This window comes from Hypanus sabinus, unplaced genomic scaffold, assembly GCF_030144855.1.
Source record: "Hypanus sabinus isolate sHypSab1 unplaced genomic scaffold, sHypSab1.hap1 scaffold_581, whole genome shotgun sequence".
NCBI lineage: Eukaryota > Metazoa > Chordata > Chondrichthyes > Myliobatiformes > Dasyatidae > Hypanus > Hypanus sabinus.
In genome coordinates this window covers 184,256-196,965 of record NW_026781440.1, presented here as the reverse complement: position 1 = coordinate 196,965, position 12,710 = coordinate 184,256, and the positions used below count along the sequence as shown (strand labels likewise).

Here is a 12,710-nt window from a genome sequence, read left to right as displayed (position 1 = left end):
GAGGAAGGTTGGTTGGAGAGAGACTGGGAGTGGGTGATAGAGTTATAGAGTGAGTGAGGGGGCAGAGGAAAGAGACCAGGAGAAAAGAGAGACTAGTGGACGAGAGTCTTGCAGAGATGGGGAGAGACACGGGGAGCGAAAGAGAGAAGCGCCGGAAGAAAGAGAGAGACTGGGAGAAAGACGGGAGAGAGGGAGAGATTGAGAAGGAGCGAGTGACAAGTACGGGGCCTGAGACAAGAGGGGGATACGTGTAGAAGGAGAGTGACGAGAAGAGAAACCGGACGCGTGGCACCCTTGATGGAAGAATGATGGGCGATGACAGACTGATAGGGTTGGAGACGTCACAGTTCTGTCTGAGGTGTGCGGACGCTGTGTTGTCCCATATCCTGCCCAGTCCCACAGTGAAACTCAGAGAAGTATCACATTGTTGAGCGTATTATAAATAAACACAATGTATCCAACGTTTACACTATAGGCGGAACTAATTGCGGAAAACTAGTTAACACCGTCAACAACGTCGGCAGTAGTCATGTTGACTAAAACAGTGGTCAACACCGTCGGCAGGACCTTTCAAATCATCTCGTCTTCTCTGACCACAATCGTAAACTAGTCTAATCTTATCTGTTCGCACCGTCCATTTAATTCTATTCTGAGCTTCTCTGAAAAACAAACAACACCTCCCTCTAAACAGTAGCAGCAAGCTGAAAAAGAGTTTCTTTTCTCCGACCTCATCCCCGGAAACTTGAAAGCGCATTAATCCTTTGCTTGGCTGAAGTAGTGAAATTAACCACAAGATCATCCACATGGCCAGGATAGATTAGTGGCCTAAGTTTTTGTGTTAAGGTCGCAGTTTCCACTGGAGAGGTAGTTTCCAGTCCCGTCCATGACAATTCGGCATTCTTCCTCCCTTTCGTTCTTTGTTTTCTTCGTTTTACACCCAGTTTTGTTGAAGGAAAGTTTCTGTCATTGAGAAAATATCCATATCCTGTTGCCCTTCACCATCTTCTCCTTTTCCCCTCGGCTGTCAGCAAGATATGAATCGTCCTTTACGCACACTGTCTCATTCCATCTCCATACCAGTTTTTACCCAAACAGCAACATGGAGATGTTATCGGCGATGGCGTGGAATGTGGGAATGTGGATGGTAGATTTTACAGTTCGAATTGGAATCCTCTTGTGAGTACACCGAAAAGAGGTAAATGCAGATAGTAAAGTCGGATGGTGACGTGACATGAGTTCGAAGGTCACGTGACGGAAAAACGCTTGTCACTGAAAGGATAATGAGCAGAATGTTAGACGAACTTGCGAAACACTCACAACATGCTGGAGGAACTCAGCGGGCCAGACAGCATCGACGTGTGAAAATTTATCCTGAATAAAGTTCTTATTATGTGCCGTTTATCAAACGTCTCCGCTGTTCATGGAACAAAATACTTCTGTATACGCGCCTGAATAATTCTAATTATTAACCGTCCACCTGCCGCCGGGACAGGAAATTTCAGAGAAGCATCACCTTATGTGAAAAAACTATGCTTGGAGTTTGCGTTTTGAACTAGTGTCCTTTGATTGGGTGCTTTCCATTGGCAAACGCATTCTGACGTGCAATACATCAGGGTCAGTTATATTCTTATTTAGACTGAATCAAGTAACGAATACTCTTGTAATCTCAAAGGAATACTGTCATCAGACTCTCCTCTCAACAACGGAAAGGACAATGGGTTTTCCACTGATTAAATTTAAATGGCTTCGGAGTTCAGTTGTGACGCAATCTGCAAATACGGGCTCGTTGATCTAGTGGTATGATTCTCGCTTCGGGTGGAAAAGCACATGCGAGAGGTCCCGGGTTGAAATCCCGGACGAGCCCCGCTATTGGAAATTATCAGGGATTTGCTTCACGACTTTTGCATTGACGCTCTGGTTAATTGGAAATATCAAACAGAAACACTGAAGAAGGAATTGGAAATAGTTTTCAAAGCAGGTAAGTTTGAAGTGTCACATTTTGGAATGTCAAACCAGCTGAGTATTTATTCGAGGAATGATAGAGCAACGGGGAGTGCAAATTAGCAGGGAGAGAGAGTCGTAGAAGGGCATAGTTTGCTGAAACTCGTCTCATGTGCAGAGAGACTGTGGGAAAGGTGTTCGGCACGCTGGCCTCAGGAGGTCAGTGTAGGAGCTGGGAGACTGTGTTGCTGTTATACTCTGTTGTGGAAATACGTGTAAAATGGAAACAGCGCAGCAGTCTTTGGAAAACGATGGGTCTGCATGTTCATGAGCGCTGTAGACTTTAATGTCAAAGAACGAGAAACTGGCAAGTGAACTTACATAGTTTAACCACTTCCCTTTTTCCGACCAGGACACAAGTGCCTCTAACTTGTATACAATATCGGTTTATATATCTCATAGGATAGAATATACATTGCATACAATATCGGCTTATACATTTCATAGGGTTTCGAATCGGTGCGGGCAGAAATTAGGTGACAAGCGAAACGGCTTACTCCGGTCACATTGTTGTGCCAAACGCTCGGGATTTCGACAGCTGGAATCTTCCCACTGAACTCATTTCCTGCTGATCCGGATTGAGAGTCTCAGTTCCGATCTTCACCAACATCTGTCTTACGGATGTGACTTACTTCAGAATCAGAATCAGATTCGGGTTTAATATTTGGGACATCTATCGAGAAAACTGTTAAATTAGCGGCAGCAGTACAATCAATACGTGATAAATATAGAAATAAAAATCAACCAAATATTGAATTAGAGTAAACATATGTATATTAAATTGTTCAATTAAAAATAGAGCGAAAGAGATAAAAGAGTGATGCAGTGTTCATTGGTTCAATGTCCATATAGACATTGGATGGCAGAGGGGAAGAATTTGTTCCTGAATCGCTGATTGTGTGGCTTTAGGCTTCTGTATCTCCTTCCCGACGGTAACAGTGAGAAAAGGAATGTCCTGGGTGATGAATTCCTTAATGACGGTCACCGCCTCTCTGAGGCACCGCTACATGAAGATGTCCTGGATACAACGGAGGCCTGTCCCCAGGGCGGAGCTGACTAATTTCATACCTCACTGCCAGTCTCGCCGCTGGCTTTTCGGGGCAGCAATGAAGATCCTCCATCGCTGTCAGTCGGCGACGTTCAGGGATTCATTCGTTTGCGTTCCCTGTGCAGGCAATCCCGTTTCTAATGACACCAACAGGCGTCTCAGCATCAGATGGATATGCTGGTTGGGTGGAGTCGAAGTAACAGCCTTGTAATCAATTTTAGTAATACCAAGGAATTAATTGTACTCCAGGGAGAATGCATCAGGTGAACAAACGCAAATCCTCACTGGAGGTTCAGGAGGGTGAATATCTTCAGGTTCCTGGGCGTCGACATCTCAGCGGATCCATCCTGGTCCCAACATGCTGACGTGGGCACGGTACAGACGTCATAATTGTACATTAATGAGATTTAGAATGCTGTTGAAGAATCAGATGAATTTCTACGGATGTACGTGAACAGCATTGTCACAGACGGCTCTGTTTATTGAACTGAAGTGTCTTTCTAAAGGTCTATGAAAACACAGACTGCTTTTTTATTGAAATGAAGAGTCTTTCTGAAGGTCTATGAAAACACAGACTGCTCCGTTTATTGAACTGAAGTGTCTTTCTGAAGGTCAATAAAAACACAGACTGCTCTGTTTATTGAACTGAAGTGTCTTTCTGAAGGTCTATGAAAACACAGACTGCTCCGTTTATTGAACTGAAGTGTTTTTCTGAAGGTCTATGAAAACACAGACTGCTCCGTTTATTGAACTGAAGTGTCTTTCTGAAGGTCTATGAAAACACAGACTGCTCTGTTTATTGAACTGAAGAGTCTTTCTGAAGGTCGATGAAAACACAGACTGCTCCGTTTATTGAACTGATGTGTCTTTCTGAAGGTCTATGAAAACACAGACTGCTTTGTTTATTGAACTGAAGTGTCTTTCTTAAGGTCTATGAAAACACAGACTGTTCTTTTTATTGCGGTCAGTATGCCGAGTGGAGACTTTGTGCAGATCCCATCGGAACTGAATCACGTCCTTCTCCGTCTGCAGATCTGCCTCGGTTTGATTCCCTGCTGCGAACAGACTCACATTCACAAATCTTTCATACGCACCTTCTCAGTTGTTTGGCAGCGGCTATCTGCTTATGTGTAGCAGTTGCGGGAAAATAGTTTACTTTTCTTCCACACCCTCCTGTAACAGCCAGAAAAGAAAAAAGATCTTGAGATAGGATATGGTAACATATACGGACTTTGATGATAGACTCACTTTGAACCGGTGATTTCTAACGTATCCTGAGATTGGAATCATATAGGGATTCGTGTTTTAATTGCAGATCGTTTAATAACTTGTCTATATTTGATTTTTCGCAAACGCACAACTGTGATTGTACACTTCGGTTCTTGATGGAAAAGTCACAATTTAATATGCAGAATAAGGATTGGGTATTCAGAATTAAATGTAAAAATGTGCTCGGATATTCAGTCACAGTCCGTGGTCGATGTTTATGGGGTATTATTATTGACGAGTTTAAATATGAACGTCACTGCTGTGCCCGAGTTGGGACAGGAAATGTAACGGCAGTGTTAGTTTAGTGAGGGAAGTGCTGAATGAGCAATGAGATGATCTGTGCTGATATGCATGACCTGATAGAAACATTTCTGACACGATTGCCGATATTGAGGGAGAAGTCTTGTCCGTGTGTTCAGTGACCGGTCTGAATACACAGTGACTATACCAGAGAGTCAGTGATGCGTCACCAGCAGTCGTGATCGCCCTGTTCACTCCACATTGAAGTGATAGGTCAGATCACTCGTTTTTCTCCTCTGATTCAGGGAATAAAGCGATAAACTATTCAATCTATCCTTATAGCTCTGTCCTCAACACCCCGCAACAGTCTCGTAAAATCTCTATGAACTCATTCAATCTTATTGAGATCGTCCCTTCAGAATGGTGACCAGATCTGCCTACAATACTCCTAATTCGGCTTCATAAACGTCATAAAACTTCAACATAACATCTCATCACCGATACCCAATACCTTAACTTATGAAGGTCAATGTACCAAATACCCTCTTTACGGCCCTGTCGAACTTTGATGCCGCTTTCGAGAGATTATGGATCCATTCCCAGATCCCCCTGTTCCACCGCACTCATCGCTGCCCCAACATTCAACGTGTGAATCCTCCTAACGCAACAGCTGGCAGTTCCCTGAATGAAATTACATCGACCACTTCTCAGCCCATTTTACCGGCTGGTCCAATGACTCTGAATTACTTTGATAGATTTGGGGGAGTCAGGTAAGTTTGGAACACACGCCAATGGCATTAGGTCTGCGCTAAGTCTGAAGGGACGAGCAGTTCCAGAGTTTACAGTCTCTCAATCCCTATCGGTAAAACACCAAAGTATGTGCGCTGTATTTCCCCCGCGTTTCTTTCACATTGGAATCCGGCGACGTGTCTGTCCCCGCCTTTCCCCTCGACCAAACTGAGGCTTTATAAAAAAAACTACAGCAATTGCACCCCACATTGCGGACTGACATTCGCATTTCCACCAAGCTAACACCGACTTTTCAAGCTCCCGTTGACACTGAGATTGCAAGATGTTTCCGGAATCCTTGGTCTCGGTCACCGATACCCGGGACACGATCTCCAGTCTCGAACTGCGAACTGAGGGAACTGGACCGCTGAATAGGAGAGGTTTCGGGAACACAGAATCGCACGCTGGAGCGGGGCAGTGCATCCGCACCAGGTGGACGGTGGGACTTGCAAGACAGAACTGTGGGTCACCAGGGCGGCGTTATCTACACTGACAAACGTAGGTCGTTCCACTCGGGAAGAGAGGGGAATATACACTGGTGAATGCAGAAAAAAATAACGATTCAAAGGGTCGTCAGTTGAGCTGGAGTGAGGAATCATGCGCGATAGTAAAGCGAGTGACGAATGAGACGAACACGTATTTACACGGGTCCCCTTTGCTGCAGAGTTTGCCTGCAATGAGTGGTGAATTAGTTGAGCCAGGCAGGGAAACATCATTACTTCATGACATCCTACCAGCAATGAGAGCCAGGGGATGTTTTATCGTGTCCTTCAGTTGCTCCCTGAACTTGGTCTGGGTGACGGCGTAAAGAGCCGTGTTTGTGCAGCAGCTCAGAAGCTGCAGCATCGAGCCCAGTTCTCGCAGAGAATCCGGAGGAAGATTAGCCGCAGAGACACCAGACAGTCGGTTCCACAAAGAATACACGGTGAACGGTCACCACAGCAGGACGAAATTGCCAGAGATGATCATCAGTAAAACGAGGGATTTCCTGCGGCTCTCCATCTCCGGGTCCCCGGCACCCTGTCCCTTGTCAGCACACCGGAGTCTCCTGCGCCCTCTGCTGGTGACTAAAACATGCCGGACGGTTAATATGTTTGTCAGGAGAACCAGCAGGAATGGGATTACAGGGGTGAGAAGGTAATGAAATAAGTCTATTGGCATTGCGACAGATAAAGACAAGTAATACACGGTTTGAATACAAATAAAAGGAGCAATTATCCATGTATAATGCCTTGAGAGCCGAAAATACCAGTAAATGTTCTTTAAACAGCTGATCAGAGTCACTGTTCCCAGAACCACACCCGCAGTTTTCCCGGTGCAATATTTTGTTTTCAGCTCCTGGCAACAAATGGCCACAAACCGGTCAAAGGTGAAAGTGACGGTGAACCAGACCGAACAATCGGTGACGGCGTAAAGCAGGGCGGCGTGGATTTTACACAGTGGTGCATCTATAGGCCAGAGGATAAGTTCCATTGGCGCGTAAGTATACGGAATCTTGCTCAATATCAGGTCCAGGACAAGGACCATAAGATCCGCCGCTGCCATGGCAACCAGGTAGAGAGTGACAACTCTGGAGAGACCGCACTTTCCGCTGGACAGGATTAAAATCGTCACCAGGTTCACTGCGAGGAGGAGACAAATAATATTCAAGTGACGCACATCAGGAAGCGATTTCTGTTAAGAATCTGTCCGATTTGTGGCTAGTGTGTAGATTTGTGGCTGGCGCTCAGTCGACGGGGCAGTTGGCTGCGAGAATATTACGGATTTAGATTATATTTCCAAATATTTGGATTTGGAACATTAATTTGCTTTGTAAACACAAGGTCTGAAAGCAACTTGATTCGGCAGCTGATGTTCTCGAGGGAGAAGAAGCGACAGGAAAGAAGCAACGTTTCAGATGCAAAATATCAAAGGTCATGAAATTATGTGTGCAACGTTTGGACAGATTTTACCGGTTACATCATCGTCCTGCGCAGTGCCGGGAGTCACAGGGAACAGCATCGCTACAGAATTTGAATCTATCAAAATGTCTTATCCGCAGTGTGCGACAGCAGCAATGATTTCAAATGGGCGATAAACATTAGAAAACAGTTTAATAGTGTTGCATATTTGAGCTTTGGAGAGAGACTTACCGGGAAGAGCAATGATCGCGAGGACGGGGAAGTAGATCAATTGAATGATTTTTAATGCATACGTAATTCGAAGGTCTAGGCAGGGGTCAGCAACCTTTACCACTGAAAGAGCCACTTGGACCCGTTTCCCACAGAAAAGAAAACACTGGGAGCCGCAAAACCCGTTTGACATTTAAAATGAAATAACACTGCATACAAAGTTTTTTTTGCCTTTATGCTATGTATAAACAAACTATAATGTGTTGCATTTATGAAATTGATCAACTCCTGCAGAGAAAACGAAATTACATTTCTGCATGCAACAAAAACATTTTGAACTCCGAAAAAAAGACGTTGGGTTGAAGGTTACTTTTAAGTAAAATACTCAAAGTCTATTTGAGTCCTTCTTGTATTTATGAAAAACGCCAAACTTAAATTTGCCGCCAGCAGCAAACCAAAAATAACGTCAGCCAGCTGTCAACCTGAAAAATAAAAGGACTATTTCACTGAACAATGAAAACATATGAATATACGTAAAATAACAGGCAATTAAAATATTTATCATACTTGGTCAGGTTGACTCACACCTGACAATGCAGTCGTATTCAGTAGGGATGGTTCGATGCTTAGGGGAGTGACCGGGAAGGATAATGTGTTTTTTTTTTCCTCTCTGAACTCACAGAAGCGTTTCCCAAACGATGTTTGCATTGCGTTGATTGCAGAATGTAAATACTCCGAATTTATCATGTTGTGACCTTGTTTGAACTCTCTCAAATTGGGGAAGTGAGACAATGTGCCTTTCTGTAAATCTCTGGCAAGCACTGTCAACTTGCGCTCGAATGCCAAAACATCCTCCAACATGTGCAGGGCTGTACGTCCTTTCCCCTGAAGAGCTGTGTTCAGCGTGTTCAGGTGCGCTGTCATGTCTACCATGACGTGTAGCTTTTCCAGCCACTCTGGCTGTTCCAGCTCAGGAAAGGTGAGCCCTTTGCTGCCCAGGAAAGTTTTCACTTCTTCCAGACACGCGACAAAGCGTTTCAGCACCTCCCCTCTGGACAGCCAGCGATTAAAAACACGTTGTAGCGGTGTGCTACACGCAGTCAGTAAACTGCAGTCAAAGATAGCTTTATTCGAACTAAACAGCCTTGCTTTTAAGCCTCCCTCAACCCGCCCCCCATGGGCGCGGATGCTGCAAAAGACACGTACTCACAAACCCCCGTAGGCTATCTCCCTTAGCCTGAACGCTGGCTAATTGTGAGCCGGTTCCAATGTCGCCACAACTTCTTATTTAGATTGTACAAGATCACCATAATCATCAAATTTAGAATTACATTTCAAAAACTAACAAACTAACATAAAATACATTTTAATTAAATACTGACCAATTATTTCCCAAAGCAACAGGGAGCCGCAGCACAGACGTACAAGAGTCACATGTGGCTCCGGAGCCGCGGGTTGCCGACCCCCTAGACTCTAGGGTCATCCATTTATAATTAGCAATTATAAACTGAGCAGCCCAGAAGACATTCTTCGGAATTTCTGTCACTCTCCACTCTGCTGTTCCCGGACTCTGATCCATTCCGGAACCAGCAAACCTTCCTTCTGCAGCGTGCTCTCTCTGTCCCGCTGTGTGGATCGGCGAATCACTGTGAGTGCCGGAGCGGCTGTTCAGTGAGAGCTCAGTGATTCAGATGCTTATTAATAGGAGAGGGAAACTCCCCGTGGAAATGACGATATCGGCATTTAATGAAATGACACATGCAGTTAACCCTTTTTGCATAGTACCTGAGTAGCAGGTGTGGGGAGGTGTTGTCAAATAATACCGATGTATGAAGTTTTATATGTTCACAATTTATTTATAAAATATTCAGTAGATTTCGCAAAAAAACTGAGAGTAAAATTCGAAGATAAGGTTAGAACAAAACGTGCAGATTCTATCATTAAGCTCATTTAAAGAAAAGCGCTATATGTTTCAAAAGCTGACTTTTGAATATTGTGATTGAAAAGCAGGCTGGCATGAGTACATAGAACATAGAACTCCGTACACAGTATTTGGCTTAAAGAGAGAGAAACTGAGAGCGAGAGAGGGACAGAAGCGGAAGAGCCGGGGGAGGAGAGAAAGAGAGAGAGACTGAGAGAGAGAGAGGCAGAGAGAGACAGTAAGAGCTGACAGAGGGAGGGAGAGAAGGAGAGAGGTGAAAGTGAGAGAGAGAGAGCGAGAGATAAAAAGAGAGAGGGAGAGAGAGAGAGAGAGAGAGCGAGCGAAGAGCATTATTATTCCTTGCCGTCGGTCTTTCTGCTCCTTTTCAAGTGTTTCATGGCCAATTTTCATAGCATCATAATACAGTAGAATGTCCATGAAACATATGGGGGAGAGTTTCTGAATTGCAAAACCTTTTGCATTGGGACAGTTCCACTCTTTTGACCTCAAGAGTCCGTGTCCAGTGGCACAAACTGACCTTTTTCTTGGTTCCAGTGAAGAACCATGAATTCATCTGTGTCTTGACATGTCCTTCGCTCAACGCGGAGCGTTGCAGTACCGGACGCAAACAGATATTCTCATGATCAAAATCACGTTTATCACCGACATGTGCCGTGATATTTGTTAACTTAGCAGCAGCAGGTCAAAGCAAACCATAACATAGCAAAAGTAGATAAATAAGTAAACTAATTACATTGGGTGCAGAGTGAATTTTAAAAATCTTGCAAAACAGAAATAATATATGATAAAAATGTGAGATAGTAAGCACCTGCTCAATGTCCATTTAGGAATCGGATGACAGAAGGGAAGAAGCTGTTCCTGAATCGCTGGGTGTGTGCTTCAGTCTCCTGTACCTCCTCCCTGATGGTAGCAATGGGAAAAGGGTATGCCCTGGGTTACAGGGATCCTAAATAATGGACGCTGACACTTTCCAAGATGATGTCCTGGGAAGTTTAGAGGCTATTACCCAAGATGGAGCTGCCTAAACTTCCGACACTCTGTAGCTTCTTTCGGTCCTGTGCAGTAGCACCGCATTCCACCCCACCCCCCAACAACCCTCCATACCAAATCTCTTCAAAATAAAAATGATGTATAGTCTCTGTCTTGCCGTCTTAATTGCTGCATCGATATGTTGGCACCAGGTTAGGTCCTCAGATAAACAGACACCCAGGAACTTGAAACTACTCCTCTCTCCACTTCTGATCCCTCTGTGAGGATCGGTATCTGATCCTATGTGTCGCCGTTCCTGAAGTCCACAATCAGCTCTTTCGTCTTACTGACGTTGAGTGCCAGGTTGTTGCTGAGGCGTCACTCCACTAGTTGGTATATCCGTTCCGGTGCGCCCTCTCGTCTCCATCTCATATTCTACCAACAATGGTTGCATCGTCAGTAAAGTTATAGATGGTATTTGAATCACGTCTAACCACACAGTCATGGGTGTACAGAGAGTAGAGCAGTGGGCTGAGCACACAGCCCAGAGGTGCACCAAAGTTGATCTTCAGCGTGGAGGAGACATTTTCACCATTCCACGCAGATTTTCGTCTTCCAGTTAGGAAGTCGAGGATCCAATTGCAGACGGAGGCACAGAGGGCCAGGTTCTGTAATTTCTTAATCAGGTTTGCGGAATGATGGTGTGAATGCTGAGCTATTGTCACCAAACAGCATCCTGCACAAGTGTTTGCATTGTCCAGGTGGTCTAAAGCCGTATGAAGAGCCATTAGGATTGCATCTGACGTTGACTTGTTGTGGCGATAGGCAAATTGCAGTGGGTCCAGGTCCTTGCTGAGGCAGGAGATAACCCTGGTCATGAACAACCTCTCAAAGCTTTTCATCACTCTCGATGTGAGTGCTACCGGGCGTTAGTCATTAAGGCAGCTCATATTATTCTTCTTAGGCACTGGTATATTTGTTGTTGTTGGTTTATTGAAGCAGTGGGAATTTCCGCCCGTAGCAGTGAGAGGTTGAAAATGTCCTTGACTGCGCCCACCAGTTGGTTGACACAGACTTTCACAACCTTACCAGGAATTCCATCGAACCTTTCCCCTTGCGAGGATTCACTCTCTTTGAAGACAGCCTAACGTCGGCCTCTGAGACGAAGATCACAGCGCCACCGGGTGCAACAAGGATCTTCACAGCTGTAGTTATATTCTCCCTTTCAATGCGCTCAGAGAAGGCGTTGGGTATATTTGGCAGTGAAATGCCGCTGCCATTCATACTTCCGGGTTTCGCTTTGTAGGAAGTCATGTCTTGTAAACCCTGACGGAGTTGTCGTACATCCGATGTCGCCTCCAACCTCCTTCGAAATTGTCGCTTCGCCCTCCGCAAATCATACCTGGTTTTCTGGTACAGGCCCAGGTCGCCAGAATTAAATGCCACAGATCTAGACTTCAGCAGATGACGTACTCTCTGGTTCATCCACGGCCTTTGGTTTGGGATTGTACAGTAATTCTGTAGGAACATACTCATCCACACAGGTTTTAATGGAGTCCGTAAGAACTACACCATACTCATCCAGCTTGGAAGATGAATCGCTGGATACAGTCCAGCCCAGCGATTCAAAGCCGTCCTCTGGGCGTTCCTGCGCTTCCCTGGACCAAACGTTCTTGGTCCTCACTACTGGCGCTGCGGTCTTCAGTCTCGGCCTATACTCAGGGAGCAGAAGTACAGCCAGGTGATCAGACTTCCCGAAGTCAGGGAGTGGGACCACACGGTAGTTGGTGGTGTAAGAGTGGTCCAGTGTGTGGTTTCCTCTGGTACCACAAGCGATCTGTTGATAATAATTGCTTGGTGATTTTTTTCAGACTGACCTGTTTAACATCCCCCAAAACGACGGTGAAGGCTTCAGGGGGCGCTGTTTTGTGCATGTTGATCCCATTGCTTTTTCCTTATGCCACCGAAAGTAGGGTTCACACCTATGAAGTTTGTGACTGAAATGTCTGTTCTCTGTCTTCTCTCTAACAACCTGGAAACTGGTGGATTGATGGTCATTCGTCACGAACGAATTCCCCACTGACACAGGAGCGACGTAAAACGTCTCGTCCCCTCACAAGTGATCGAATGTAACGCTCTGACTCTCAGTATCGTCTTCATTTCACTTCTCAAAGCGGTCCCGGAGGCACAAAACACATTTGACCCGATCTACATTGGTGGCACTTCGGCAGTCTCGGGCAATATTTGGGAGGAATTCTTCAAGTATTACTACTACTTCTATTATTATTGCTATTATAGCGATTATTATTCGTATACATATCTCCGAATTCCACACGTATTC

General features: G+C 45.1%; 1 non-coding gene across 1 annotated transcript; it reads left to right on the top strand.

Moving 5' to 3' along the window:
• The first annotated feature begins 1,780 nt into the window (after nt 1-1,780).
• Nucleotides 1,781-1,864, top strand: trnap-cgg (transfer RNA proline (anticodon CGG)). Its single transcript is given in 2 exon segments — nt 1,781-1,816; nt 1,829-1,864. It is a non-coding gene; the product is annotated as a tRNA-Pro (tRNA).
• The last annotated feature ends 10,846 nt before the right edge of the window (nt 1,865-12,710 follow it).